Source organism: Tympanuchus pallidicinctus, unplaced genomic scaffold, assembly GCF_026119805.1.
Source record: "Tympanuchus pallidicinctus isolate F22 unplaced genomic scaffold, pur_lepc_1.0 scaffold13, whole genome shotgun sequence".
NCBI lineage: Eukaryota > Metazoa > Chordata > Aves > Galliformes > Phasianidae > Tympanuchus > Tympanuchus pallidicinctus.
In genome coordinates this window covers 12,934,234-12,960,992 of record NW_026294648.1, presented here as the reverse complement: position 1 = coordinate 12,960,992, position 26,759 = coordinate 12,934,234, and positions in this window count along the sequence as shown.

The following is a 26,759-nucleotide window of genomic DNA, read 5'->3' as shown; positions in this document are numbered from 1 at the left end:
CTACATCCCTCCCCAGGATTAGGTAGATCAGTGATCCTTTTTACAGCAGCAGGATCTTTTGTGTTTAGTTTAAATTTTGCCTAAATTCAACATACACACACACACAAAAAAAAAAATAAATTCTCAATGAACACAGAGCTTAGAAAATATGTTTTTACTCACTTAGCTATAGTTCTGCTGATACCAACAGAACAGATGCTACTACTTGTGTGCTGCCTCTTACCTTCAGCATTTACTGCAGTTCCTGACTTGCCTGTTTCAGCACATGATCACATACATAAGATTTATGGCTCCCTGCTTCAATTTTAATATGTTACACTTCTTTTTTTGTACATGAAAAAAATCCTCAGGTCTCAATGGAATTTGAGAACAATTGAGCCTGATTTGTATTGTATGAAAACATGAAAACAAAACTATAAATAAACGGTGGAAGATACTGAATTTTGCCACTTGAAATTGAAATTACATAGCACTGCAGTGGGTGGGAAGGTGAAGAGAGCCAAGCAAAACAAACTGGGGCTTTCTTGTGTAGTTACATCATTACAGCAACAGCAAGGCTACCAAATATCAACTGGCATTTGGAGGAATTAATTTCCTTATTTTATATGTTCTGTAAGTAAAGAAACAGCGTGCATGGGCTGTTTTGAAGGTATAAGAAAGGATAATTAATGAGATTTCATTAAGTTTTAATGATTTTCTCTGAAGTACTTTTAGTTTGTTTTCCCTAGGTTTTTTGTGTTTTTTTTCTTTTCTGGTGGCCTTTGGCAATTTAGACCTTACATTTTTATGCTGATCTTTGAAACTAGGATTGATTCTCCCTTACTGTCCCAAAAGGAGATATTATTGTCATTACATTATTTGTTTTGGAATAACTGTGGCAGGTGTGTCTTTTCATACAGAAAGAGTGATGTACTGTGAGAGTAATTTGTTGTGTTCATTAGGTAATATTTTTAAAGATCTCTGAAAAACCTTGACAGTCTACAGGGTACTCTTTTTTGGGAACTGTTTTCTGTACAAAGTCTTCAAACTATTTGAGATTTGGAAAACAAAGATTACATTAGCATACATAAGTGTAGTGTTGAAATCTATTTGGGAATACCTTTGATCCAGGCTGGAGAACGGTCTGCTTAAGTCTTTAGAAGGTTTGAGATAACGTTCTTTGTATGCAGGTATTACAGACAGAATTATTCAAATGTTGAAACTGTTGAATTTCTGTAGGTCATTTTTGTCTGTTTTTTTGTATTTTCCACATTAAAGAACTCATGATCCAAGTATGTATGTGACTGAGAGGCAGAAGTAACAAGTTACTGGATTAGAAATATAGTATTTCTATACAGAAAGGTAGAAATACATATTGTAATAGTCAAAGTGGAAAATATGAACTTTCTTAAGCTGCATGATGACAGATGTTGATGTAGCAAACTTGTAAGTAATGGTGGCTGGTTACACCCCAGTGGGACAGCACTGACAGGTAAAGACATGTACCGAATCATTTTAAATCTGCAGTAGATCAAAATAAAGCAGGTATAAAATGCCATTGTAGTTTTGTAATGCTGAAAGAAGCTGAAATTCTTGACAACAGCTGCCACTACTGTGCTAGTGTTACTTATGACTGACATTCAGTCTTCATTTGAAGACTGAATGACCTACTCGGAAAATCAAAGTAACCTGCTGTTGTCTTTCAGGAAGTAATGCCAATTTTTTCTCAATCGAGTTAAGACCAGTCAGTAGGTGCCATATGAAACTACCACACACAGACTTTGCCCCTAGCTGCAGAACAGAAGGAAAGTCCAGAGGATAACTCTGTTTAATGGTACCTTGGCAAATGTGACCAATTTTTCGGGCTTAGAGCACTGTGTTCCAGACAGATATGATCAGCTTGTGAAAGCCTACATTAGTGACAGGAACTGCGTATTTCAAGAGGAAAAAATTGAATGATTTTTATCAGAATGTAGGATCCAGAACGATAAGAATAAAAAGATAAGAAGTAGGAGAGGCTATTACCTAATGCTCTTACAATGAGGAGTGCTCCCCTGGATTATAATGTTCTCTTTTAAAAGAATTATCCTAAAAATTTAGCCAGAAGTGTCAGACATTTCGTAAGCAAGACTCTCAATTGCTGGCAGAGCCCAATTGGTGTCTAAGTGAAAGCACACATTTGATAGTTTTATTGCTCTCTAAAGAGATCTTCATGCAGAGCTCTGACTGTCACAGGAAATCTTAGCAGCTTGCTCTAGAGAAGAAAACCTGTAATAAATACTCAGAAGTCAGAATTAATGCAACCGTCAAATTACTGATTTCAAACTTCTGTTTTACATCCACAATACTAGTCCCTTAAAGAATTTAGAATGGGAGTAAGAATGGGAAGGGATGTGTGTGTGAGTGAAATCACTTTACTGTGTGCAAAATAATTTAGTTGTTCTCTTTTGGCTTTTTGACCATCACTATTATTTAGAGTGTAACTGAAGGAACAGCTGACTTCACTTTTCAATAATGATTTTATAAGCTTGTATCCCAAATCTGAAAAGAAGATGTACGTAGTAAGCATAAAAGGTTAAATGCAACTAGAGTCTATGTTTCTTATTCCTATTGTCACTCCCTTTGTCTAGACTAAGATTTAATTCACCTTTGGTCAAATGGTCAGACCTTTGTGTACTGCCATTTAAAAATCAGAAGAAAGATGATAGGATTGATTGAGTTGGCTGGGTCTAGTATGGGATTAGTTTTTATTGATTTTGATCCTCTGTAGACAGCACAAGATTTGCCAGGATTTCATGGCATAAGAGCAAGGCGGAAATCCTGATGTTTACATTTGTGCCTTTTTCCATGCTGTATTCTTGCTGTTTGGTTGTTGAGGGAACAGCATGGCAGTTCACTATAACCTTTTTGTTTCTAGCAACTTCATAACCAATGATGACTGGAAATGATGCCATAGTCAAAGCTAGTTTTGGTGGTGGTGAAGTTCTGTATAGAAAACATATAAGAATATATAATGTAAACAGTTGTTTTTATTTGTTAACAAAATAATTTTAGAACAATATATTGAAATTGTAAATTAAACTTATGTTCAACATCCAGAGTCCTTAACATTTCATGTTGTTTTAGTCATGGGCTAGTGAGCACCAAAGTAGTCAGAAGGCTGAGGCTACTTTCATTGTTTGACCACAGATCCTAGCAGTTTTTGCATTAATAAGTAAATGTCAGAAGTTCCTGCTTTCAGTTAAGTGATGGACACTGAGAACTTTGTGATGAATAATAATATCTGCTTTGGTACCTAAACCTGATGAAGTTATGATTTAATCAAACCAGCAATGCAAAGCTGACTAATTTATTTTTTTTTTTATATTGTAAATATTGTATCATAAAAACAAACGCATATTTTCTTTCAAGAGATGTCATATTTAGTAAAACTCTGGACACAGCTAGGATGTGAGATTTTGCTAATGAATATCCTGTTCATCAGATCGATTTGCATGTTGAGATTATGTTTTTGCACTTAGCAAAATTGTCTCTAAGTAATATAGTAAGACTTTGTATAACTTAGTGCATGGCGGGGTTTGGTCTGTATTGCCAAATCAAAATGAGAAACATTTGTTAAGTAGTAAGCAGCATTTAAAAATTACTGGCCACGTTTAGATTTAATACTTAGTCTGAATTTTGTGATGCATTATGGTAATAAAAAATGCACCACATTTCCTCTAACAACAGTAGCCTTTGACCCTCTTGGCATCAAGAGATAATAACAAGTAAAGTAGGTAAACAACATAAGTTTGCTGCATTGCCAGGCTTTCAATCAGCATCTGCTGGTAATGGAAAAAGTAATCCAAAACAGGTTTTTCTCCACTTTAAGTTGTATCTTATTTGGTGCCTCACAAGTGCTGAATACTTCAGTTGGTGTCCTATTTGAACAAGTTTATTATTTCCACTGCCTTATACAGGGGGACAAACAAATGCTGGAAACCCTTATGTTGGAGTTGTACCATCAGTGAGCTGCCATAGCAATTGAAAGATGATGGCTGCACGCCATGGTAATATGGTGGAGAGATTGCTGAGGCAGTGCTGGAACAGATAGCTCTGGGTACAGAATACATATCTCTTCTGCTATTTCTCTAATTAAATGGGATTTAGAGGCTATTTCCCAAGCCAATGCCACTAAATGTGCGTTGTGTTACCTAGTAACTGTCATGCTTAGCAGTACAGGAGTGTAGCACAGCACCACATCACTGTGTGTTAGCGTCCCCCAAGCCTCACCTTTAATGTTAATGCTGGCATTTACACAAAATTCATTTTAAGAAAGTGAGTTGCATCAAAAGAGATCATTTTGATGCTGTATTTTTCTCATGAACTAGGCATAACTAATAGTGGAAGAGGCCAGCACTAGCTACTCTTTCTCCACCCTACTACCTTTTTTTTTTTTTCCTCCTGCACTCTTTAAAATTGCTTTATTTCCTAAAAACAAGTGTAACTTTTACAAAGTGAATACTGTAGCTGGTATTTACAGAATTATTAGCATATAATTCAGTATATGAAGCTAATAATAATAAAAGCTTGGAATGAAGATAAAAAAGGAAAAAATTGAAAATGGCCTCTTCACTAAAGTTTACTGTTGCAAATTTGACAGATTATCTGATTATACTAATTCATCAGAAAATGAAGTATTCGAGGCTTTCTGCCTTCTTCATTCGTAACGTGAAAAGAGTTACGAAAGCAAAGTTTTCAGCTCAGTATTGGAAGTTACGAACACTTGAAAAAATGCCATCAACCACCTGCTAGGTATTAATTAATAAGAAAAAACTAGGGAGGTTTCTTAAGTGCAGGTACATGTTAATCTGGGACTGGGCTAATTACATGTTAAAAAAAAAAGTTACTGTTAATAGTATTAATTGCTAATTAGAAGGCTAAGCCTTGAGCAAGATATTTTTAGAGCATATAAGAAAAAATAATTTCAAGATTTAAAAATGTTTGAAAAGAGAAGAAATTCATGATGAAAGTGTTGTCGTTACAGTGCACAAGTCACCAAAATATTTTGTATAATTATGCAGTTTCTGTAGATAAGGCCTGGAGCAGATCTCATCCTAACTTGAATCAATAAGGAAAACTTTTTTTCAGCCACCTTTGTCACCAGCTCTCAGCTTGGTGGTTCTCTTAATCTTTAAAGCTTTCCAGTTCTTTCTTGTCTTACACCATGTATGCTATGCTAGTAGCGTGTCGACATTTTTATTCTTCAGCTGCAAAAGAATGTAAAAATTATATGAAAGAAAAGCTGCTAAGAGCGCCTGACCTAGATTTGAATCCTCTTTAAAGCAAAATTATTAATGCTGACTTTGAAAATATCCTACATTTACGCAGTTTATAAAGTTGTTGTAATACCACTTCTGGATTGAAAGATAAATCTGTGAATTAATTGAGTGCTTTAATCTCTGTTATCTTAAAATAAACTTTTTTTTTTATTTTTGAAAAAGCAAAACAAACCCTAATGGTGCATTGAATGCACATTTTATTTTCCTATCTGTATTTCTTTCAGATGGAGCCGCTCTGAAATACTGTAGTAATTGTTTAGTCTGTGCACTTTGTAAATGGCACGGTCACGTCTTTGTTATTCATTTGCTGTATAAGAGCAGTGCACTGAAAGTTCTGGTTGAGATAAGAAAGGTGAAAGAGACTAACTTATGAAGCCTTAGTGACCAGAGTTTGTGCCTGTGAGGGCAAACCAAATACAGAATCTTGGATGACAGCATTGGCTATTTTGGAATAGCCTCTCTTGAAGCTCTCACAGGCTGCTTTTTTGCATATGGATGACTGAGACAAATGTGGGTGGTTGGTTGGTTGTTTCTTTCCTTTGGGGTTATTTTTGAGTTGTTTTGTGGTTCAGTGGTTAGACTGTTGCCTGAAAAATTTGGCTTGCCTCTGAGGAGGACTGGAGGAATGTATGCAGAAGCATAAAAAGGATCACCTGCTCGCCTTTAACGTTCTGTATTAAATATGCCAATGTTAACGAATTATTTTTTATATCCCCGTATTCCTACAGATAGCTGATTAATATTTTATTTTGAACATATGGGTTACATATAAAGTTAATATTTTTTAAATATTTCTTCTTTTCTTTAAAAGGAAGTGTCTCTTTTCAGTCCTCATTCAGGAAAAACAAACTAGTGTTCTAATTGGGTCGTTTTCTATCAGGTTTTAACTGATTCCCAACATAATGATATTATTTGCAGCCTCCTGTAACGGACACAGTAAAGAAAATATAAAAAATAAAAAACAAAAGCCAGTGTTTCAGTTGTATAACTTCTTCTCTATCCCAAAGAGGTTATAAATATTCCCCAAGAGCCAGTATTTTTTTTCCCTGTTTCAGCTGTAAGAATTAATTTCCCAAGTTTTACTCTGATTTAACAACTCACTTTTCCTCTTCTCCACCAAGCTTAAGACTTTTTCCCAGCAATTCTTCCAGGACCTTTTATTTTTAGAGTTGTCAATACTGAAAACTACTCATGACCTTGGGAAATGTTGTCTGTGTATTTATGATTCCTGTGCTATAGGGAATATATTGTCCTTCAGCAAGCTTTTCAGTAAGCCTCCTATGTCATTTTGGAATTTGATGCTGTTTACTTAGGGAATATCTTACACTTGGCAGGAGCAGTGCATCTTATGCTTCGAACATTACAACAGCTGTCATGGCTTTGGATGGCCTTCCTTTACTTCCTTTGGATGCTGTCCCTTGTGAAAGGGTATCTCAAGCAAAGAATTTTTTCTTCTTTTCTTTCCTCCGTGTTAGATGTGGCAGACGCTTAAATTACAGAATTAAATTATAGTAGTGGGCCATACTGAATTCTATTGTATATTAGTGAGACACGTTTCAGGATACAGATGATAATTTTAGGCAACAGAAATCTTAGAGAAGTTCCTATCAGAGATTCATAACGGTCTCAACCCATACAAAAGACTGTTATCACCATAGAATCTTTCTGATAGTGCAAAAGAGGAGACTCTCAAATTTCCAAAAAGCTATGGAAAAGAGACATGCTTGACTATGCCACTGAACATTTAATTAAATGTCAGAATATGCCAAAGTTATATACAATAAAAAGGGAAATTTCATGTTATTGTATATAAACTTAATGATGCTGAGAGTCAGTGCTTAGAGTTCTTTCTTTGTAGCTGGAGAAGGAAAGTGTAGAAAACTGAGATGATGAAAACTTGCCTTTCCAGGAAGTCTTTTACTTTGCCTTGCCTTTTCTTCTACTTTATTGTGTAGTGTCTTCACAGAGTAAGTACATGCTTATAAAAAGGAGACAAATCACCATTTAAGCATGATCATATTTTAAGTAACAGTTTAATTGTATATCAAATTGCTATCTCATACAGGCAGGAAGGAGTTATAGGAAGAAGAGAATGTTACCATGCTGATCACTGCCTAACTGGTCCTGCTTGATCCTGCAATTAATTTGAGTCAACATCTTGAAATAGTTTATTGGTTCTGTACAAGTTTAAAATACACTTACTGTGCCTCTTGATTTTGAGCTATGAATAAATACATCAAACTTAGTCAATCTGTTGTGGCTGATTATGTAGCAAACAAAATCATTTTTAGAATTGAAGCATTTACTCTTAAAATATGTAACTAGCTGTAGTTGTTTCCAAGCTGCATAGTTTATCTATTGCTGTTCAACTGATAACTAATTAAGAGTTGAATGCTATTTGTATAAATTAATGTGAGATATTATAATGTTTAGCAATAATACTTTAATGAGTAATATCTATGCTATTAAGAACAGTTCTTGAACAACGTTGTGAGTTTAATTAACAACTATGTTATTCTGCCTTTTATGCTACAATAGTTAATACATTACTAGTTCTGTTCACACAGATTAAAGAAAGTAATTACAAGGGCTGCTCCCAAAGTAATGCCTCTTATTTTACAAGAGCAGTTCTGAAAGAAACACCTTCTATTTTATTATGTTGGCCCACGATGTCAGAAATGGATGTTGGTGGTACAGCAGTAGAGGTTGAACCTTCCCACACCAAAATCCTGTTTTGTTTTGTTGCTGTGCAACAGATGGCAGACAGATGGCAAAAATGCAAAGCTGATGATGGTGAGTGTTGAAAAATAGTATTCTGTAGCAGAAAATTTGCTCTATCAAATAGTGTTATTGCGTTCTTTGTATTTCTTGTAGTTTCCATGGAAATAAATAGGGCCTATGGCTATCATTAAAATAATTTTTGCATTAATTTTGGTACTTAATATTCTGGTTTATTTTTCTTGTTAAAGGATAATCAATTTCTAACAAGGAACTGGATGCAGAAAAGTCGCATGTGAAACTCATTGGGGAAGAACTGAATTTGCTTGTGGTCTGTGTTGTGCAACAATAAAAGACAACAATGAAAATGGTGGAACTTCTTGTTCATGAAGTTCATGAACATAAAGAAATCCTATACTTTCTTCACACCAGCCTTCATCAAAGGATTTTTATGATTATAATATGAGAGATAACATGCAGTGTTACCATTCCAAAAGATTTTAGTGCTGTGCTTTTTCATGGTCATCTCATTTACAGCAAATATGTTAATCACACCTATTCTAGTGTCATCCTAATGTATATTTGAACACTAAAATACGTGCCCCTTTCTAAGTTCTGTTCCTACAGACTGTTTACGTACAGAAATCAGAGCCCGTTTCTGAGTATGTACTACCTTTTCCACAATGCTTTACAAATAGAAATGCGAGTGGTAATTTTGGCTGTTAAACACAACATCTATAATGTCCTTAATGGAATGTCAAGAAGAAGAAAGAAGTGGAGGCATTTGTATTGAACTACTTCTAGAAAGTACACTTTGTTCTTTGATAGGCAGGTCTAATGGGACAACTGGATAGATTTATATTGCTATGCTATATAATGAAATTTTGAAGTCTTCATTATCCGAAGAGAACTGTGATTCATGCTGGCAATTCTCAGAGAATTATAAAGCAGGAGAGGAGAACGAGCTGTTAGGTTGCTGATGGCTGTTCAGTTCTCTACTTACTACATAGAAATGTGCTTCTGTATTTTCTTTTGTCTTCAAGTTCTACAGGGCTGTAAACAGTCAATAGCAACAGGTATGTCTTTTGGAAAGCAGGCTTTGCCGCCTCTAAACGTTTTTTTGTGTAATATATTTTCATTCAATATTTGACCTTGTTTAGGAGCAAATAACAGAAGAGTGCTTTGGAGATGAAGCAGTTGTATCATGATTCACCTTTTGGTGGGGATTCTTTTATGTGTGAATTTATAAAATTAGAATTAATAGATTAGGTCACACCTTTTTATTATCTTGCCTACCCTTCTGCATGCTCAAAGCCTCTGGGAGTAAAATTTAGCATTTAAATAAATGGCAAAGGATGTTATAAAGGTAATCTGTGGCTTTAGGGCTGTTATTTTCAGCAGTTGCATGAATGGTGGTACACATTCAGTACTGTTTAAAGTGGAGTTTTTGTAGAGCATTTCCATGTGACAAGAGCCTGTTACCACTGGATGGCACTATTTATTAAATTATATCACAGGTACTTGATTGCTTTAATATATGCACTTTAGATTTAGAGGACATAATAGAAGTGACATTTAGAGTTTATGTGTATGTTCTGTCCTGCTCTTTGTAAGGGAGAGCACAAAATTTAGTGCTCAAATGATTAATTATCCAATGATATCATTTTAATAGCATGTGTTGTATTTAAAACTAGGTAATTGTAGTATTTTAGATCTGCCAACTAATGCATTTTATTTTATTGGAGTTTTCATCCTAACCTCTTCAAAGCATATATTTTTAAATGCATAAATGTTCTTTCTTTTTATTCTGTTAGAGAAGTCAACTTTCAATATAGTCTTGATATTGCGTGCTGTTGAAACTTGCTTGTATCTTATTATTCCTTAATATAAAATGTCAGCATTTACCATTCAGTAATTTGTCAGGTTTTTTCTTCTTTCTTTCTTTCTTCTTAGGTAGAATGAAATTACAGGTAGTGTACAAACATGGGCAATTCACACAATAAATATTACGGATAAAAACAAAATGCAATCAGTTTAATTTACTAGGAAGGAAGAATGCTGGAATGCTGTCTTCCAGTTTTTGAAAGATGATTGAGAAAGAACTTACTCCAGAAATAGGCAAGCCTGAACTTCATGTATAAAAACAAAATGACTTATAAACAATTCATTTAAAGACATGTCAAGCTTCACTGACAGGCAGCCAAGAAATAAAATTGAGTGAGGTAATTAAAGAAAAATAGACAGCTATCCCAGCATAATAATATAGCAGGGAAGTACAGGAACGTAGGGATCATGTTGATAATACAGGCTGTGCTTTCTTTTCCTGCCCAGCTGGTGCAGTGAATGCACAATTTCTGCTGACAGATGTTAAGCATCTGTATAAAAACCATGGCTTCTTTTTTGAAGTAATGGTCCTGAAGTTAATAATGATCAGGATATAGTCTTCTGTTTGGGGAAATCTTTTGCTATGCTGAGTGTCAACTAGTGATGCCATAATTTCTCTGTACTTCACTTTTCTTTCAGCTGCAAATTTTGTGGAGAACAATATATTGTGCACAGTGAAAATTGTGTTTCACAGTGCAAAGGAAAGTAACTAAACAAATAATGGAATTTTGCCCATACACTTCAGCCTTTTTAGTTCATGTTTAGTAGACATTTGAAAGGATTTAAGCCTGCATACTGAACTAGCAGCTGCAGGGTAAGCCGTACTGGTTATATCATCTCACACGACTTGTTACTTTTTAAAAGGAAGAAATGTCATTTTAGAGAGAATCAACAAACCAGTAATTAGTTACTTAGATTTAAGCTCTGAAGACTGAAGGAAGCATCCAAGATGTATTCCTCATGAAGAACTACGTTTTTGATTCAGGCAGCTTCCTTTCTTTTCATATGATACTGTCCTCTTTTTTCACCTGACCTTGCCAGGTAATAAATAGTAATGACAACCAGGTAATGTAATGCTGACCAAACTTCTAGTTATTCTTTAGGGGTTGAAGAACAGCTGATTATCAATACACAGAAAATAAACCAATTCCTAGCAGATTTTTTAAGAAAATATCTTTTATACATACTCATACCTGTTCTCAGAAATGAAACTGTCATTTAAAACAGTTCCAGAAAGTAAGTGGTAAATTAGTTGAAGTCTGATTGTACTTCATCTGTTGTGTTACTTCTCTCCAAGACTACTTATTGAGTTGCCTTTCTTTGTTTTACTTCAGTAATCTGTACTGAATGGGCTTGCTTCTGTCTCAAGCAACACATCTGAAATTTAAGAGTCTTCATTCTGGATGTGACACAATGACTAGAGTGCTATAATAGAGAATTCAACACTATGAAATAACTACTGATATGTATGCTTCTATTCTGTACCGCTAATAAAGTGCTGTTGTTCATACTGGGAATGAAGAATAGTTTCAGGTGTCTGAAAATAGCTTTCTGAAACAAGATGCCTTACTTAAGAAGGCTTTTTGTCTGCATCTTTGGTTATAATAATGTTTTTCTTATCTCACATTTTATAGTAAGAAATTGGACTCTGAACTAGGTTGTTTTTTATCACAGTGTAATGCACCTTATTACCTTAGTTTCAAAGAGGGCTGCACTGTTTTCTTTATAGAACTTCCTACCTTTCATTTTCAGCACTTGGAAGGATAAAACAGGTGACCTTTAAAAAGCAAAAAGCAGTTTGCCAAGCATCTGTTAGGACACTGAGGATTCTTAGTGTCTAGATCTACAGTCAAGTCAATTTTCTTGTTATCAAAACACTGATACTTTTAGGCTGATACTGTTAGAGTGTGGGCTACTTACACTATCTGACATTTTAACATCTGTTTGAGAAGTGGCCTGCTAAATCTGTATTTTATTTGAGAAAGTGAGTTCAATTCCATATTTCCATTCCCTTTTAACCTCTGCTAAGTCTATTCAGAGAAGGGGAGAAAGGTGGAAAACAAAAGGCTTTGCCCTAACACCAAACAAGCTTATTGTGTTTTTTTCATCACCTAGTCCAGGGAATTTCAACCTTAACTGAGGTTGCATGCTATAAAGGAATCTCAAGCTTATTTGACTTCGAGAAATTTCCTTAAAGCTGATTAAATGCAAAACCAGCAAAATAAGTCTTTATGCAGTTGTATAATACAATTTTTAATTCTAAGTTTACCTTTAAAAACTGCTTCAAACTGCATTATAAAATCCCATCTTTAAATAGTGTACTTGATTGAAGTAGGAGTATCTTTAAAGATGTATGCATTCTCTGACCCAATTCAGAAGAGATTATTTTAGAACATTAGGCAGAAGTTGGTGGCGTCAGTAGGACAGAAAAACAAATTAGTTGGATTCTACATTACCATGCTATTAACATCTTTCTTATATCTATTCTTACACCATGGTAGTCAATTTAAAGACAGCAATTTAACTATTATGAAGTGTTTCTCTACCAGAGTGTCTGTGTTGATTTGTCTTTAATTCCATCGCCATTATTCATTCATTAGATATCTAAGGTCACGCTCCCATGTGGTAAGGTTTGCAGTCAGTGGGAGTACTCTTATTCAAGATACTGCAAGATGAGATTGTTTTAAGCAGCTCAAGATTGAAAAGTGTCCTTGTGTATGCCCAATACAACTGTATGATATTCTGGGCTTTTCTGCTTACTCGCTACAGAGTTTTCTCAGCAAGAGAAGCAATTATTCCCATGTATATGCGTTTTAATTTTCCCGACTCTAAACGGCAGCTTTAGTGTTCAAGAATTGGTATGAAAAAATGAGTGTTTAAGGAATATTTTTCCTGGGAGTTTCTTTTATCAAAGTACTTTATTACGACTGAAGATGGTAAATGCTCTGTGCACTCCTCGGTGCCAGTTAGACTATGAAGTGGCAGTAAAAGAAGCTCAGCTGTGAACACTTTACCATGCTGTATAAACTATTTATCTGACCTACAGCTGGTGAACGTTCCTGTGCACTGCAGGGGAGCCTTGGTGCCAGCCTGTAGACCCTGCAAGCACCACTTCCACCTGCAGCACCACTGCAGAATGTAATGAAGACATTACACATTAACAAAAAGATTATACCCTAGAGTAAGAAAATGGTGAAACAATCACTGTAGGAGCATTTTGGTTTTGCTTTGTATTTTCAGTGGTGTGTTTGTTCTATTAATTAGTTGGAATGCATGGCTTTTAAATTTCCATTGCAGAAATAGCACTGTGGTTACCACAGAAGGAGAATAGACTACCTCGGCTATACTGCTTAAAAAAAGGACAGAATTGAGACACCTTTCAAAATCTTGTGCTTTGTTTTCACTCCAGATTGGACTTACCTTCTGCAACCATCCTTTCTCATCCTCTGATGATGCATAATTTATTACAATAATATCATAATCCAGTTCAATGTTTTTTCAATACTAGCAATCTGTTTAGTGATCTTAGTCAAGTGTGTACAGGAGGGTGAAAACAGCATATTTTACATACTTTGGGGCAGTGTTTTAAAATAAGAACTTCCATTTGTATAAACTTTCCTCAGATGCTATACTTGAGATGCTAAGAGTTTAAGAATTCATGAGAAGTGTTACTTTGAGGGGTTTCTTATTGTTTCCATCCAACTGGTAGGCATCTCAGCTCCTCACAGTCACTTGTTCACTTCCCTCTCCCCTTGCAGTGGTATGGGGAAGGATTGCTTTTGTTAGTGCTGCATATCTAATGATCAAAGTTAATGGATATTTGCCATCTTTACCTTTTCATTGTAAGGAGAGGGATCCAGCAGTGATATTCGAGAGGTTATTAGAAAAAAAATTTTGTAGAATTAATACTTAAATTATTATCACAGACCTGCTCTACTTTTTTTTTTTCTTTTTTCTCTCTCTCTCTCTTTAAAAACCTATAGTTATATGTTCATAATGCTTGAGGCATGTTGTAGCAGACCCTTGAATTTAAACAGCCTTTTGTGCTAAGTGGAACATTTAGCCTTAAAAAGTTTCAGATGGTTTCTCTTCTTTGTTGCTAGAGGTCAAGGAAGGCAGTATCTTTGGCCTTGTAACAACTAGCATTTCTCATACAGACTCTCTAAGACAATTTGATAGCTTTCCGAGAAATAACTTTGTTTCATTTTCTTTTACAGTGTCAAAAGGCAATTGTTCTTCCTACAGAGGGAAAAATAATTTAAAGCACTCTGTGGCCTTTGGAATTCCAGGATTGCATTAACTTGTGCAAAATATTCTTGAATGGATGTTGCTTTCCCTTATTTAACTTGTAAATTTCCCAGTTGCTCCAGTGCTTGTTACTTTTGAGCACTTAATATAGAATTGCAGATTCAAAAAAAAAAATCACCTGTCACTTCCTTTTTGAGTAGTCAACAATGCAAGATACAGAATCATAGAACTGCGTGGATTGGAAAGGATCTTCATGATCATCTAATTCCATCCCTCCTGCTACAGTTTTAGATTCGTATGTTATTCCTAATTGTGCTATTTGTGTACATCTAAAAACTGACTATTGGAAAGCTATTGCTTCTATTCTGCCAGCTGAATGGTTCTACCTTTTCCTTCATCAAAGTCCTGGTACTTACTGGAGTACTCTGTGGGACAACTTAACTACTTAGCACAGCATAAACCCATGCTTTTTTTTGCTGAATGTGTTCACTGTGGTTTACTCTCAAAGGGCCTAGAAGCAGTGTACATGGAATTGCATAGCAGAAAGGAGTGAGAACTTCCCTTCTAATATTGATGGGCAATTATTTGAGTTCCTGATTCTGAAGCAGATATTCTGACACATCAAATGGAGTAGCTAAGCAATCATGAGTATGTGTAATACATTTTCATAGCCACGTCAGATAAAGTGACAGTGGAAGCAGAGCCTCATCTGAGTGTTGGGTAAAGATTACCTCAACCCTGAGGTACTCATTGGAGTTACCACCAGCTATGCAAGTATGTTCAATCTTTGATTTTCTGTTTTCAAAATACTGCAATTGAATTTTTAAAAATTCTCAGATTTCATTTCATGAAGATTAGTAGTGACATTCAGAGAATGCAGAAAGAAGAAATAACTTCTCAAAAATGTTTGGGAACTTGAGATGGAGGAGGCTTACTAAGGCATTTATCTATCCTACTGCTTTTTTTTTTTTTTTTTTTTTTCATACAGTACTTGAGAAACATTTGAAGTGACAAAGCTTATGCTTGTGTAGCATGCCTAATTCTTACTGTTTTTCCAATGATGTCAGTTTGAACATAGAATATGACAGGTGAATGTACTCCCTCTCACAGCTATTGCTTTAGATTGAGCTTATCCGCAACTGCAAGCAAGTACTCTTTTAGTCAAAGTAATGTGAAAAAATTAGTTCTTAATTCTTCTTGAATTTTGTATTTCCATTTGGATCTTTTTGCTAGTACATTTCTAAGCATCCTCAGGTTTTCAGATGTTTGATGGACTGTATTTCATTTTGAAGCTGTGCTCATATTTATACTTCAGTTGAAACAAATCTGAGTTTGAACTCCAGATTAAATGCAAGCACAGGTGCTACTAGTCTTCAAATGTCTGCGCACCTCCATGTGCAAAGTGTAACAAAACCATAACAAGCATTGAATGCGCAGCTTCTAAAGGCAGAGCCTGTATCATTCAAATGAGGATTAATGAGAATAAATTGGACTTTTCAACTCATAACTATATTCATTTATGTTGCCTGTTTAGTGAATTCAAACAAATGCTTACTGGGAAAATAAAAATAAAATAAATCATAGTAAAATATGACAGAATTGGAACTAGAATGATCTGGCTGAACTTAGCATATTTTGTAAAGGGAAGATGTGTAAGTTAGTATAAATACGTTACTTAACAAAATCACTTTTCTACTTTTATAGTAGTCTTTTATAAAAAGCATTCATCTTATGTTTTAGAGAAATACCTTTTCCTTTTCAGTACATTCAGCTAGAATATGTATTGTAGTACATAAAAGAGGGGAAAAAAAAGTCCAAATCAGCTGTAGCTTTGTGTCTGCCTTTGAGAAATAGGCAGCTATTGATTATCTATACATCAGGTAAATCTCTTTCTAATGCCAGGAAGTAATTGTATTGTGTCTCAAAACATGCATTTAAGAGGTTATTAAAAGTTTATTCAATACCATTAAGAATAATTTGTCTGACTACCACTTTGTCTTAATAAGCTCTTGGTTTAAATCTCTTCTTCTGATGGACTTTATGTATAGTATAATATAATCTCATGTTTGAAGTTGTTGTACTTTGTTTTTTTACATTTTCTAAGTCCACTGGGGTGTCATTTTAATGTTACGAAGAAATACAGCACTAGCATTTCTTTGTTAAGGGTTTCAAAACCATTTATATCTGTTATCAACATGATTCCTTATTTGTCCTTCTGAATGTTATGCATTCAGCATGTTTTGAAGTCACCAGCAACCCCACTCTCTAATCCAAATTTGCCGATCTCATTATGTTTGTCTCTTTCTTAAGGATTTTCATGGTTGGTTTTGAGTATGGACCTTTGCAATACTTAAAGCTTGTAGGGAAAAAAAAAAAAGGGACAGTAGAAACTCCATTGATTAACTGTCTGATGAAACAGTTACATGGTTGAGTACTTGCTGTAGGCCCGTAGATGCTATCTTCCACCTTTCAGATTGATTGTTTATTAATTCACATGATATTTATGTTGCTAATAACTCAAGCAACCAAGCTTTAGGCACAGTGCTTGGAATTTTATAGATTGGGAGTTTGGTATTCAATGCTAAATGTTTTTACAGAGTTTTGAGTGTTTATATCTCATGTTTGATTCTGAAGAGCCACTTTGGAACCTGTCTTATTGCTCAGATTAGTATTTGTGAAGCTTTTAGGTACCTCTGAATTTTTATAGAGGATACTTTAACTGGTTTTCTGGTTGTTATAGATTAAGTATAGAATGTACAACTGAGCAGTGTCTGTTAGGAACGTCCAACAGTTAGTCTGCAGTGTACATTAAAGTAGATGGCCTGTTGATAAGGTTGTTAATTGAATTTATTTATTTATTTTTATTTTGCTCCTGGCTTTAGCACTGGTGAACACAATATTGAATGTTTGCAGCTGTATCTCCAAGCTCAGCCTCTACTGATTGCTTTTCTATTTAGGCTTAATTGTGGTTCTCCTTTTATTTAAATTGTTTTCAATGGCTTGTTTTCTATTTTAAGCATTGAGTGGCAGAATTAGCTTTCTAGGAGGCTTGTGTTTTATGCTTTAGAGAAAGATTTAGTACAGTATATTCCTACATGTTTTATAATGCACTAAGTATGGACATGGACTGAAATCATCACAGCCCAAAGCCACGTTTCTCTTGCACAAAATGAGCTACTGAAAGGACTGTAATTCCTATGATTATGTATCCATCTGTTTGTGTTATCCCTTCTCCTTAACCTTAGTCTATTACTCGACTTGCTGTCAGGATGTGTGGTAGAAGCACTAACACAACAGTACAGAATGTAAGTGGCATTGCTCTTTTAGTAACCTTCCTGTTAACTGTCCTCTCTGAGAAGACCTTTAAGAAGCAGAGTTAAAATGCTTGTGACAGTAACCACTGAACCCTCATTAGCACTGCTAATTTATCTCATGCTTGACAGTTCTTGAAGGCTTATGCTGTGTTTTTGGCCAATAACAGAGTTAATAAAAGTACTGATTTAAACACTAATCCATTTATCATGCTTTGTGCACTTGTATTAAAATTTCTTGAGTTCCTTGCTGGTGGAAGTTGCAATCCATAGGAGTAGTTGCTGAGGAAGTTCTTTTCAGGAAAGCCAAGATGCAGATGTATGGCAAACCTTACTAAACTTGTGCGCTTCAGTTAGCAAAATTGCACTATCTGCCATTCCCAAACCGTTTTATTGTATAAAGTTCAATAGTAAACAAATCAGTTGTCTAGAGCATGAGGTACTCATGACTGCCAAAAGATAATTATACAGAGAACTTGGCATAAATGGTATTTTCAGGTACCAAATATAGGATCCCTGCAGTTTATTGCAAAAAGTGTTCATTGGTGGAAAAAAACATGTACTGTATCTTTAAGGACAAACTGATACCATTACTTCACATTTGTTATTTAACCTAGCAACCTGGTAAGAAAAATTAGAATCTCCATTACAGCACCATTTGGTATTTTCTAAAGCAGTTAAGAATTACTGCTGTTCGGTGTCTCTAGGCATAAGCAAGTGCAACAGCTAATACAACTCTTCGTGTGTTTCCTTCTGTGCATTCAACTTCTTGTTGCTTGGAAATGGGCATTTCTTGAAGTTTTGTATAAAATGTGAACCATCATCATATGAAACCACCTGCTGTTCTTAGCTGAGATGACTTTCCAAATTACCAGCATTATATAATTTGGCACTGATGTCTTTGCTTGGAGAATGCAAATTCTCTTTAAGAGGATGTAGATTCATGTTGTAGGCTCAGATTTATGCTCATAATGAGGCGTAGACTTGGAAATGTCTGTGAATACAACAGCATCCTACCCTTGCCTAGTAACTTACCCTTGTAATTTGAAATGATTAACATACAAGTCAGGAAGAAACTTCTCAAGAAGTTTCTTGGGAAACTGGGAGTGAAGACCAACTATTACAATTGACTTCACTGAAATATTTATTCTAGTTTGAAAACTCTTTTTCAGTGTATCATCATTCCCAGGATTTTGATTCCTTCAAAAATTAAAAAAAAAAAAAAAAAAAAAAAAAAAAAAAAAGATTTTTCATGAGTTTTTGCAGCTGTAGAACTCCTGATGAATTCTAGATTAATATTCGTATTTGTTTCCTAGGGCTGTTGGGCACAGAGAGTGGCTTCTCTAGACTGATTAGCTTTTGGAGTTGGCTTGCATGGATACTATTTGGAGATGTGCTAAAAATCAGGGGGCATGCAGAAGGAAGTATATTGTTTGTTGTTGTACGAGCCCTTAGTAAGACCTACAAAAGATTAATTGGCAAGTGCTCAGAAACTGGTGGTTCTCCTCAAACAGTTTTAATGAACTTTTAGAACAAGTGTAGTTTGTGTGTTTCTTTTTGGTGGTTCTCTATACTACTTGTTCTCCAGCAGAGACATGACTTGTTTAGCACAGTGGCTGGTACAAGCCAAAAAAGAGTTCATGTGAATTCTGCCTGGCATGTCATTTTATTGATGTCTAACCAAGATTCAAGCTGCATTCAGTGCCCATCAGTTTCAAGGATATGTTTTTTGATTGAAACAATCAACAGTACTTAAGTGTATAACAAATTCAGATATTCTGAAAAGTGATTAAAATGCAGAGCTTGTGAAAAATTTGATAAGTAATTCTGAAGGGAAGTACTGTAGCATTGCTTTAAGTTTCATAAAAGTTAGTTTCCATGGTGCTTTATTTCTGGCTTAACACTTCTCTGTTTTTAATATCAAGTCCAGAAGATCTATTTTCTTTCTTGCACTGAGTTAGATAATCATTTTGCCTGTGCTAACTGTAATCTTGAAGGATGTATGCCCTAACAAGAAGGTCTGATTTGCTGTATGCAAGAGATAGAATAATTTCTTCATGGTTGTCACTTCTGTTTATGAAAGGCTACAACTGAATGACTATATTTGGAGCTCCTTTCAACTAAATAATCTACGTTTCCCCAGGTTCTAAGCAGGCACTGACATGTGACAGCACAATAGAAATATTTTCAGGAGTTCATGATGACACAGCTTATTCCATGTAAGAATGATCTGTGGAAAAGAGGATTCCATACGAATATTACTAGCGTTATGAATTGTTTAATTTCCGTTAATTTTACCTGCTGAGCAATGTATGAATATTCATGGCATTACCAATATCGTTTTCATTTTGAGATTCTACCAGAGATAAGGGAGAAATTTTGCATAAATATTTAAACTTTTCTAACTACATATTTAATTTGATTCCCTGAAGATAGTCACAATTACATTAGTAGAAACAAAGCTTTTATTGTAAAAGTTTTCTTTGCAGGAACAATCACTTCTGCAGTTGAAATGTGTTTATTATGTAGCTATTTGTGAATCCAGTGGAACTGTCATATTGTAGGTCTTTCTCTCCCTTATATGTATGTATTTTTAAAATCAGTATTGTTTAACTGTGGCTAAATTTTGAAGAAAAGAAATGAATTCTTGTCACTGGCACTGGTGTGTATTGTTGAAGACTTCTAAAATGTTGTTCATATCATTCTGGAAAGAAACATCATATCAAGGGGAAGTTATAGAAGTAAAAAGTATAGTTAACTTCCAGTGAAGAGTGGAAGTGCTGTTAGGTTTAGTCTCAAGCGGACATTGAAGTCAGTATGAAACCGTAAGTGCATTTCTATATAATGTGGCAGGAATTACATTTGTTGGTTTTTTTTAACCTAAAACCTCTTTAACTTATGCTCTGTTGCTTATATTGCTACTCTAAAGAATATTTACTTGAATTAGTTGAACTTCCTTTAAAGTTGATCCTTTTTCTTTAATTATATAATATTATTATATTATTTAATTATAATATTGTTTAATTATATAATATTACATAATATATATATTTTAAATTATTCAAATTTGCACATATTTGAAGTTCCATGTCAAAACTATTTTCTAAAATATTTTAGAAATTCAGTACTGCCGTTGTTTCTCAGTTCTAGTCTTGAATAAGCTGCCATTTTATGTAAAAATCAGGTTATTGGAAGGTTCCCAATTTGTCTGACAGTTAATAGTTGGTGTCCTGGTCTACCTATTAAGTAATGCATGGCTTTGATCGTTGCCTCTCCAATTAGGAAAACTCTTCACCTGATCCTTACTGTCAGTTTGCAGTAATGCAAATGTATGGAAATGGATAATTAACATAAAAGTACAATGCTCTAATAAGGTAACACTGCATTTCTCTTTACGGAACTTTTAAACTCATTTTTTCATAAAGAAAAAACTTTAAATTTGGTCTTACAAATGAATTTCTGTTAGTATGTGTATGCAGACATCTAGTAAAAGTAGTGATAGCTGTTGATGTAATACTACTGACCCTGCTATTTACTCCTCTCCGCCATTTACAGACTTACATTTTAGTGTCTACTGTTGAGATTTCTAGAATCCTAGCTACTGCTGTTTATTGATTTGGTATGTGTAATAATGCGTTGATTCCTTGCATGCCTCACCAGCCACAGGGAGATAGTGTTTGTGTGTGAACTGACTACATACAATTTAATTAAGCATTGAGAAGGCTGCTTTTTTTGCGCTTTTTTTTTTTTTTTTTTTTTTTTTTTTAAATAATAAAGATTGTTGAAATAGCCAAAATAGCCAAATATGAAGAAATATTTAACAGGAATGGTGTCTGATCAAGAATGTCCACATGGAACATTCAATCAGCTGGAGACCCAGCGACGCTTCCTAAATTGGAGATTTTAACCTGGTTCTTTTAACCTGGTTCTGAATGGCAAACAGAAAGAAGAGTAGCAGTGTGGACCTCAGAACTTCAGGAAGGAAGATGATTTTTTTTTTTTTTTTTTACTGTAAAAGTGGAAAATATGGTATCATGCTAAAATGTAATGCATTTGGCTGTGGCAGCATTGCAGAGTTTCATTCTCTCACTCTCATGTGATTTAGTTATACCTATTTGACCTGAATTCTGCGTAAATAAAAGCCATCCACTTCTTTTTTTAAAAATTATTTTTAATCAATGTGGCCTTGAAAAGAGCAAGAAACCAAGATGCTTTCATTTCTGTGTAATGTTGAAGACTGCTATCTTGTGATTAAGTTTCATAGTTGAAGTTGCACAGAGGTCTGGTACCAAGAAACTCTCAGTTAAGTATTATAAACAATTTTGCACTCTAGCATTAGTTTGCACAATGATTGCTATTCAGGCAATTGCTTCCATTGAATAGTTCTTATTTGTTAAGAAATTTCTTAACTGCTTTCTTGGAATTTTAATAGCTTTAATTATTGTGATTTTAATAAGAGCTTGGCAACAGTACCAGAAACAATTTGTATATGACAGCTGAGTATCACAGTAATTAGTATACAAGAAATATCTAGGCAGATGAAAAGAATCTTGTCGTATTTGAGCTTCCAAATTGTCTTCCTATATATATATTTAAAATATTAAAAATACTTCAGGAAGTTTGCTGAGGTGAGACACTATTCATTGCCAAGAAACACTGTTGGTATTTTATGATTACAATGCGTAGCTTGGTAGTGTCACATTGTGCAAGAAATTTTGTCATCATCCTAGTCATTACCATTAATACTTCACTAAATGCCAAGTAAAATATAAAGCTTTGGTTCTAACTAGTTTTCATCTACTGTGGAAAAATGGGTGTCAGAAGTACATTTAGTATTATTGTTGTATTGTTGTGCTCAAAATTTCATTGAAGACAATCTGTAGCAGCACTGCCATTTGGCTTCCTTTTTACCTTAGGGAACAGAAAAGTCTTCTGCCACCTTAATGCTATGAAGGCCTTCCTCTGAGCTTTGGGAGAAATGGTTTGTCATTACAATAATTGGGTATTCTGTGACAACTTGCTTTAATTTCTTTATTAATTGTTTCTTAATATGAAAGAAACAACGTCTTTGTTTGAATTCAGCTACCCTGACAGAGCTAATTGCTTCTCAAGAGATGCCCACTCCTGGATGTGCTGGGAGTGTGAAAAAGAACTACTGCTGAATTTAGTAACTTTTTTTCACAGCAATTAATATTTTTTGTATAATTAGTCCTGGTGTTCTTCTTACATTAACAGATCTACTAATAATATTATGCCTTAAAATCTGAAAGCTGATGATAACTTCACATAGTATGTTCAAAGGGCGATCGCTTATTACTCTGAGAAGCTTGGTACGTACAACATAATTAACCTTCAACCTGCACATATTCGTAAAAAATTTCAAATGCTGTCTTGATAATATATTGTACATTCATGGATTTGTGTTTAACTTGAACCTCATAAATAATGCTGGGGCCACTTCTATTTAACATCTTTATTAACTGTCTTGACAAGGGGATTGAGTGAACCCTCAGTAAGACACCAAGTTGGGAGGTAGCGTTGATCAGCTGGAGGGGAGAAAGGCACTACAGAGGGACCTGGATAGGCTGGATTGATGAGCCAGAGTAAACTGTATGAGTGAAATGTACTGATGGACAGCTGAATATGAGCCAGCAGTGAGCCCAGGTGGACAAGAAGGCCAGTGGCATCCTGGCTTGTCAGGAATGATGTGATGAGCAGGACTAGAGAAGTAATCCTGCCCCTGTACTGAGCACTGGTGAGGCCTCACCTTGAATACAGTGTTCAGTTTTGGGCACCTCAATACAGAAAGGACATTTTGGTGCTGGAGCAGGTCCTAAGAAAGGCAAGTCTTTTTTCCAAAAAGATTACTTTGTTCAAGGTCAGGGTTGCGTAGGCTTGGGGCCTGCTTGAACTCTGTGTTTCTTTGTTTCCTTTGACCTTTCTTCCCATCTGCAGTTTGAAAGTGGTCTAGGCAGCAAGCACCCAAGCTGGCAATACCATTGCAGAAACCGGTGCACACAGTGCAAAAGCTATAGTAGGGCAGCCAGGAGTCATGTAGCCACCTAACAGGGGGTAGCAACAACTAAAAGAAAGAAAATGCAGCATAAATCTGAGACTAACCTCATGTATCTGATAATGTATATTTTATATTCATATAAAAAGTGCATTGTATCTGTCAATTCATATTTGTTTTAAAAAACGCCTTGTGTTAACTATGAAATCGTAGATTGTTTCTAATATTGTGACTACAAAAATAAGTTGCACTGTGTCCTATAAATTGGAGTGAGACATATGTAAAAGCTAGATTATGATTTTAGCCCATCTCTGTGTTGTAGGTTGAACAAGGTCATTTCCAGGGTCTCTTGCAATCTCTGGTTCTCTGCTTTATGATACCCTTAAGAATCTTCCAGTCTGTAGCTTGTTTGAGCAGAAAATCACTGCTGACTTGATTGTGTTGGCAGACCACTCTTGATCCAAGTATTTTATTTGCCTTTTGATTTGCACAAATGAAATTCTAGAGCACAAGAAGAGTTTTAAAGGCTGAAACTAAAACTAGTCTAGCTAGCATCCTATCTCTTGTGGTTACTCTGCAAATGAGAGAGAAGGAAGGAGGACAAAATGTAAATGTAAATCTTTCTTCACATTTTCTTTCAGTCTGCAGTAATTTTCAACATGATGTTCCTGAGCTTAGGTACATTTTCTGTTTGTAGTGTCTTGACATTGATTTTTCTGCCATGAACTTTTCTAGCCTTTCTTGAGATCTGCTGCTATCACAAGAGAAAACACACTCATTGAGCATGAATTGAAATAAAGGTTGTTTTGTTTTTCAAATTGTGAGAACGGTAGTAATGCCATTGGAGGTCTGGCTCACCCCAGCACACAGAGGGAAGTAACATAATGATATTATAGCCTATCAGTCCAAACATTGGCTATATTTTGTAGGTAGGTGGTGAAGTTGTGGATGCCTTCAGCATTCCACAATTCAATTGTGGGGTGGGTTTTGTCCTTGCCTTGAGCTGTGAGGGCAGCAAGAATAAGGGTATGTTAATCACTCTAATTTCTCTGGCTGTCTGCAGTTGTCTAAGCTACCAGCTTTTGTCTTTTTCTGGACTGCAGATTTGGGAAGAATGGATACCATTTCTGCCTGCTACCCTAAAATAACATTTGGAAGGATGTAATACTAATTTTGTGTAATCAGTGTTGCAAATACATATATATATATGAGATATAATGTACATAATGGGACTGTTCATTGGTTATGCGCTGCAAATGTTTTCTGGATATGTTGGATATCAAGGGTTGCTTTTTTCCTTTAGAAAAACCTTCACTTATTACATTAAAGCTTTAGAAAGCTAATTTTTCATGCTACAGAGTGATGTTTAAGATAACTTTTCTTTATTCCACATAATTGATCCGCAAAAATTTTGTATGAGCTTTTGAATTACAATGCTTATGTCTCACAGAGAGATTCTTTAGAGTTGCTCTTAGGGAAACAAAAATAGCAAGGAATTAATTAAGCATGAACTGTTTACAGGCCACAGGCTGACAGTATATAGTTGTTAGTACTGGAAGAATTGCCATAACATAACAGCTTAGTAAAGTTGATAGAGAGGACTATAGCCTTGAAATTACTGGTGGAATTAAACTTTGTATTAATAACTTTGCAACTTTCTTAATAGCTGCAATGCCATCTGCTTTATTCAGCATTCTGTCAATTGTTTCAAAGTAGTTTGCACATAGATGTCTTAGTGAATAAATTAATAAAAATATCTTGTTTTCAAACAATTAAAAGAATGAAAAAAAATAGAACAAAGCAGAATTTGGGAATCTCAAGATATTTAAAAGTATTTTTCTGTTCTTGACAATTATAACTGTCTGTGAATGGCTTTTGAGATGTGAAAAACAAGCTGCACATCCATGGTCAAATTGAATGAAACTGCATTTTTGAAGTTAGTTAACTTTTAACTCTTTGATCTCATAAAGTTCTGAGTGATTATTGTCTGGGTGTAGGCTTTCAGACCTTGCCCTAAGCATGAACATTGGAATTCTGTATCCCTCCAGATGTTTAGTTCTTTATGTCAAAACCCTTTGCTGAAGAAATATCCTAGTCCAGAGCTGGTACATAGAACTCTTACCAGATCAGCATTTCTCCCACTGTGAGTATATTGCCTCATTTCATTGCTGTATTTCTACCTCTTTCTCTGGGAAATTTAGACCAAGACTTTAAAGAATTGCTCCAAAGCAAAGAGAAAAAGGCCAGTTAGGCTTTTTTTAATAGCCACAGTTTCAGGAAGTGCTTAATTTCATACAGGTGCATAGTCATTAGTAGTCTCAAATACACAACAGGCTAGTGAGTTTCTGTAATTTTGTAAGTAAGGTATTAATTGAATGTCATCGTAGTATTAACAATATATATATTTCTAGGTGCTATGACTAATGATTTCTTTGGTAAGCAAAACATGATTGACTTCTTAAGTAAACATATTTTTCTTTAAAGTTCCTAAACCAAAAATAATGATGGATGGTTCCTTAGTTCTGCCTATCCAACAAAACAATTTGTGATGGAATATGTACATCCCAGTATGTTTCTCTTTGCATTTTTACTTTAATTGTATCATTTAAAATGTTATTAGCTACAATAAACTTACTCTCTGTGGTTACATTTACAGCTCATTAGAGTGGTGGATCTGTTACACACCAGTTTGCCACAGTGACCATTTCCACAAAACTAAAGTCACAATGGTTTAAATATGCCAGTGGTGACAATACACTATTAAAGTTGTTGCTTAACTCTTGTTTCTTTAGAATAGATTACTCTTTATAAGACAAGCAATCTGAAACTTTTCTTCTCTTTGTTGTACAGTTGGGCTTTTTAAATTTTGTTTTCATTACAAACAGTAACAGTTTGGAAATTAAAAAAAATTGCTGAATTATTTCATTTTTGACATCAAGGGAAATCTAGTTTTTTAGATTGCTAAATGCTATTGGAAACCGTCTTCTGAAAGTATCCACATTTTATGGTAGATCATATTTAAGTCACAAACAATTGAACAAATCAGAGAATTCCATCCAAACTATCTCAAAGCTCATGTTAATGAAAGAAACCTTTAGAGTTTTCAGACCACTCAGGCACAGTATGAGCTGTTGGTGAACAAGCAGAGGTTTTTCTGGATCAGATTTTGGTATTTATAACCTTACTGATCATGGGATTGACGTACTGCATCTCTGTTGTAGTGTCAGCCACATAATTTATGCCCACCTGTTTTTGTTTCACACAGCGATGCTGTGTGTAGCTGTA